Source organism: Anser brachyrhynchus (genome assembly GCF_964034855.1).
Source record: "Anser brachyrhynchus genome assembly, chromosome: 2".
Taxonomy (NCBI): domain Eukaryota; kingdom Metazoa; phylum Chordata; class Aves; order Anseriformes; family Anatidae; genus Anser; species Anser brachyrhynchus.
The window spans coordinates 45516715-45522714 of record NC_137695.1 but is presented as its reverse complement, the minus strand read 5'-3'; positions in this window follow the sequence as shown (position 1 = coordinate 45522714).

The window sequence follows — 6000 nt, the reverse complement described above, 5'->3', positions numbered from 1 at the left end:
CACAGTACTCGAGGTGCGGCCTCACCAGAGCCGAGTACAGGGGCACAATCACTTCCCTAGACCTGCTGGCCACACTGCTTCTTATGCAGGCCAGGATGCTGTTGGCCTTCTTGGCCACCTGGGCACACTGCTGGCTCATATTCAGCCGACTATCAACCAATACTCCCAGGTCCCTCTCGGCCAGGCAGCTTTCCAGCCACTCATCTCCCAGCCTGTAGCTCTGCTTGGGGTTGTTGCGCCCCAGGTGCAGGACCCGGCACTTGGCCTTGTTGAACTTCATACAGTTGACCTCAGCCCATCGCTCCAGCCTATCCAGATCCTCCTGCAGAGCCTTCCTGCCCTCGAGCAGATCGACACACGCACTTAGCTTGGTGTCATCTGCAAACTTACTGAGGGTGCACTGGACGCCCTCATCCAGATCATCGATAAAGATATTAAAGAGGACCGGCCCCAGTACCGAGCCCTGGGGGACACCACTAGTGACCGGCCTCCAACCAGATTTGACTCCATTCACCACAACTCTCTGAGCCCGGCTATCCAGCCAGTTTCTAACCCAGCGAAGCGTACGCCAGTCCAAGCCCCGAGCAGCCAGTTTCTTGAGGAGAATGTTGTGGGGAACTGTGTCAAAAGCCTTACTGAGGTCAAGGTAAACCACATCCACAGCCTTTCCCTCATCCACCAAGCGCGTCACTTGGTCATAGAAGGAGATCAGGTTCGTCAAGCAGGACCTGCCTTTCATAAACCCATGCTGACTGGGCCTGATCGCCTGCTTGCCCTGCAAGTGCCGCGTGATGACCCTCAAGATAATCTGCTCCATGAGCTTTCCTGGCACTGAGGTCAAACTGACAGGCCTATAGTTCCCCGGGTCTGCCCTCCGGCCCTTCTTATAGATGGGCGTCACATTGGCTAGCCGCCAGTCAACTGGGACCTCCCCCGATAGCCAGGACTGCCGATAAATGATGGTAAGCGGCTCGGCCAGCTCCTCCGCCAGTTCTTTCAGTACCCTCGGGTGCATCCCATCCGGCCCCATCGACTTGCGCACATCCAAGCTCCGTAGCAGGTCGCCAACCATTTCCTCATGGATAGCGAAGGCCACGTCCTGCTCCCCGTCCCCTTCCACCAGCTCAAGGCACTGGGTATCCAGAGAACAACCGGTATTGCCGCTAAAGACTGAGGCAAAGGCGGCATTAAGCACCTCAGCTTTTTCCTCATCCTTAGTAACCAGGTTTCCCTTCGCATCCAGTAAAGGATGGAGATTCTCCTTAGTCCTCCGTTTCGCGTTGATATATTTGTAAAAGGATTTTTTGTTGTCTTTAACGGCAGTACATTCCTCATTGATACAGTTGATTCAGATTCCTCATTGATACAGATGAGTACAGTCCTCATTGATGAGGACACAACAAGAAACCGAGGAACAACTTATCACCTGGGAAGGTGGAAATTGGCCAGAGACAGTGGGAATGTGACTGAGAAACCTAGGGTTGTTTAGAGAAAATCAGGAGCATCGGCACCTCTTGGCTGTCTCAGGAGGACGATAGAAATGAGCAGCGCCTCATTGGTTACGTGAAGTGGTGGCACCCTACGCCATCTTCTGTGCCAGTGGTGTAAAAGGGGCCTGTGTTTTACCCAGAAGGAAGCTCAGAGAAGGGTTGGGGATGGAAGGGACCTCTGGAGGTCATCTGCTCCAACCCCCCTGCTGAAGCAGGGCCACGTAGAGCCGTACGGCCACTGGGCACCGCTGACAAGAGCCTGTGGTGGTTTTACTCGGGTGGGCGGCCAAGCTCCACCACAACCGCTCTCTCACTCTCCCTCCTCAAAGAGGAATGGGGAGAAAATATGATGAAAAGGGTTGAGATAAGGACAAGGAGATCACACAGTAATTATCGTGACGGGCAAAACAGACTGAGCATAGGGAGACAGTAAGATTTATTGCTTATTACTAACGAGCTAGAGAAGTGAGAAACAAAGGAAAGAAACCAAAAGCACCTTCCCCCCCGCCCCGAGTGGCACAGGGGAATGGGGGTTATGGTCAGTCTACAGTGCTTCTTCTCTGCCGCTCCTACTCGGTCGCTCTCGTCCCCTGTGCTGTGGGGTCCCTCCCACGGGATGCAGTCCTTGCTGAACTGATCCGGCGTGGGCTGCCCACAGGCAGCAGCTCTTCAAGAACTGCTCCAGATATGGGTCCGTACCATGGGGTCCATCCGTCAGGAGCAAACTGCTCCAACCTGGATCCCCCATGGGCAGCAGCTCCCCCCAGACCCCCTGCTCCTGCGGGGTCTCCTCTCCATGGGCTGCAGGTCCGGCCCGGAATCTGCTCCAGCAGGGGTCCTCCACAGGCCGCAGCCTCCGTCAGTGCAGGTCCACCTGCTCCGCCGTGGTCTCCTCCATGGGCTGCAGCGTGGAACCCTGCTCCACCGTGGCACTCCATGGGCTGCAGGGGGACAGCCTGCTTCACCGTGGTCCTCACCACAGGCCGCAGGGGACTTCTGCTCCGGCACCTGGAGCACCTCTCCCCCTCCTTCTTCACTGACCTTGGCGCCTGCAAGGCTGTTCCTCACTCCTCTCACTCTCCCAGCTGCTGTGTGGCGCAGCGTTTTTTTTTTCTCTGTCTTAAATCTGCTCTCACTGAGGCGCAAAAGAACATCGGTTATTGGCTCAGCTCTGGTCGGCAGTGGGGCCCTTACGAAACATGGGGCAGCTTCTAGATCCTTCTCACAGAAGCCACCCCTATGGCCCCCTGCTACCAAAACCTTGCCACATAAACCCACTACAGAGCCTGGCTCCGTCTTCTTTGCATCCTGCCTTTGGGGATGTCTAGACATTGCTATGATCCCCCCGAACCTTCTCTCCTCCAGGATGAATGCACAGTGATGCACAATACAATTCTCACTGCCCACTGAGTGATGACGCCCAGACAGACCCCGCGCGGTGGCAGCCACACTCCGGCCAACGTGCTCAGTCCCAGTCTTCAGCACGACCCCATGCGGTATGGGACATGGCTCTGGCCGGTTTGGGCCAGCTGTCCTGGCTGCGTCCCCTCCCAGCTCGTGGTGCACCCGCAGCCTCCTGGCTCCAGGGCGCTATGGGCAGCTGGAACGTCCTTGACTCTGTGTAAGCAGTGCTCTGCAACAACTGAAAGATCGGCGTGTTATCAGCATCACTGTCATCCGAAATCCAGAACCCAGCTCCATACCAGCTACTGGGAAGACAAGGAACTCTGTCCCAGCTGAAACCAGGACAGCTTCGTGCACTTCCCGGCAGCTCCTCAAAAGCATCCCTGAGCGCGCATTTTACGGAATCCCGCTTCTGACAACAGTGAAGTTCATGCCGTGACCTTCCAGAGGGTTGACCCCTTCAGGGATGCCCCCACCCTGCAGCTGTAGAGAGATGGCAAGTGGGAGTTGGTAGGATGCTGCAATACACAAGGACACGGAGGCTTTCTTTGCTGAAAAGTTCTCTTTATTACACATGGCCACAGACCACCACTAGGCAATGTTCTGTGATTCAAGGCAAGCATGGGGAGAGGTATGAGGCTAATTAAGAAAAGCCATCTCGCAACACCGAACCCAGGAGTGGGCCCCAAGGAATCAAGAACAAAGTGTCACTGCAAAGACGTGAGACTCCTGTCAAAGAGTTGGGAGTCAGCCGGGCATCCCCAGCAAAGGTTCAATGGATTGAGGATGTCGTGTAGGCAAGAACAATTTGTGCAGCACAGGAAGTTCTGAGGGAGAGAGGCGCTCCATTTTGGGTCGAAAAGGAGTCCTTTTTCTATCAAGAGAGACAGAAGAGGGCAGAGGACACCACCTCCTTAGAGCAGCCAAAAGCCGCTGCTAATTTCTGTGTTTCACCTGAGACAAGCGATAGACACCGATGCTTCCTAGTCTCTGAGAAGGACACCTTTCCCAGAGCCGTTCCTCCTTCTCAGACAGTCCGTTGCTCTTGTAGTTCCTTGCTTTTGCCCTTGGTGGTGGTGTCTTCAGGAAGTCTCTGGTTCTTAGGTACCCTTAGGCTGCACTTGCAGGAGGCCAGCAGCGCCTTCCAAGGATGCTGCAGGTTGCCAGGCCCGGTTCCCAGCTGGCAGGCATTCTCTTCTGGCAGGCTTTTAGGAGGCTTTTGCTGTCAGCCTTTGTCCCAGTCGGGCCAGGTCACCTTTGCAGCTGCTCCCATCCCCAACGCTTTCCCATTCCCATGTTGACTTCTCATCCCCCAAATGACTTCTCACCCCCAAGTCTCACTTGGGGACCCGCCACCCGCAGCCGCTCCCCATCAGGAGCAGACATCCCCAAACCAATCTGTGGCGCGGGCAGCGGGACAGGGCTGCGATCAACCCCACCCGCTGACCGATGCAGGAATAAGTGAAGGCAGAGGCTTTGCAGGGTGGAAAAGTTGTAATTTATTCCTGGGGTAATTGTGGCTGCCACCCCCAGCCCGTCCCCAGGTGAGGCGTGGCCGCCTGCTCAGTTGCGGGGCCTGGCCTGCCGGCCCGCGTGGTCGCCAGACCCCGGCTCCTCCTGCTGGACCCGACGTAGCCACTCTATGTCCTCCGGGTTGTCGTACCACAGGGGCAGTGGCAGTCTGTGCCTGTCCTGCCCCAAGCGCCAGGAGCGGCTGCGGACAAGCTGTCGTGGTTCAAAGGGGCTGCGCTCCCTGCGCCTGGGCGAGGCGCTGCGGGAGCGGTAGCCTGAGGGGCTCCTCTGCCGCTGCTGCTGCTGCTGCTGCCGCCGCTCCAGCCGCGCGTCGCGTTGCAATCTTCTGCGGGGTCGTCGGGCCAGGCGCACAACTCCAACGATGGGCCCGCGGCACAGCGGGCAGGTGTTTCTTTCTGCAGCCCAGGCCTGGATGCAATCCAGGCAGAAGGAGTGGCTGCAGGGGTCCACGCAAGCTGCGTTGGACAGCTGGTCCAAGCAGATGGGGCATGTCTCGTCCTCGGGGGCCTCCTCTGGCTGCTCCTGCTGCTGCGGCCGGCTCATGGTGCCTGCCGCCGCTGCGACGTGGAGCTGGTCGTCCTCTGGGGGAGGCTGCCTTTGTGGCAGGCGCTTAGCAGCAGCCTGGGGTCTTCAGCACCTCCCTTGCCTCGCGGGTCGCCGGCAGGACCTCGACGCCTCACGTGTCACCAGCGTGCCACCAGGAGGACTACTGCAGATAGAACCAGGAAGAAAATATTCTAGCAGCAAACAGACGTTAGCTTTCTAGGTTCAACCAAGTTGTCTAGAGTACTGTAGCTGTCAACATTCCGTGTATGGATTGCAAACATTGCTATTAGAATGGCAAATATGCTTATGATCGGTTATACTTGGCAAGACTGAGCTTAGGACAGATGAGGTACATAGATGTCTATAGATTTGAGACCCTTACCGAAGGCCCTCGATGGCTCGCGTGCAACAAGAATGGCTTCGCGTGTGCCTCTTGCAACACCTCCGCCTCTCTCTCCTTCCAGCCGTGGGACCTCGAGCTCTCGACCACCACCAGCCGGACTGGCCGCAGGCGCGCCGCTCAGGGCACTTATAGCCAGCCACCTTTTGTGAGGTCATAGGGTGACATCAGAAGGGTCTCGGGGTGTCCCTGATGGCAGCACTGACAGAGGTCACCTGGCCGTTGTGAGACAATGCTGACGTGAGATGGCTGCTCCACGCTGACAGGAGCCAAGCATGGAGAGCGGTATCAGGCTAATTAAGAAAAGCCATCTCGGAAGAGACCGAACCCAGGAGTGGGCCAAGGAGTGGGCCCTAAGGTATCAAGAATAAAGTGTCACTTCAAATACCTGAGACTCCCGTCAAGTCAGTGCTGCCATCAGGGACACCCCGAGACCCTTCTGATGTCACCCTATGACCTCACAAAAGGTGGCTGGCTATAAGTGCCCTGAGCGGCGCGCCTGCGGCCAGTCCGGCTGGTGGTGGTCGAGAGCTCGAGGTCCCACGGCTGGAAGGAGAGAGAGAGGCGGAGGTGTTGCAAGAGGCACACGCGAAGCCATTCTTGTTGCACGCGAGCCATCGAGGGCCT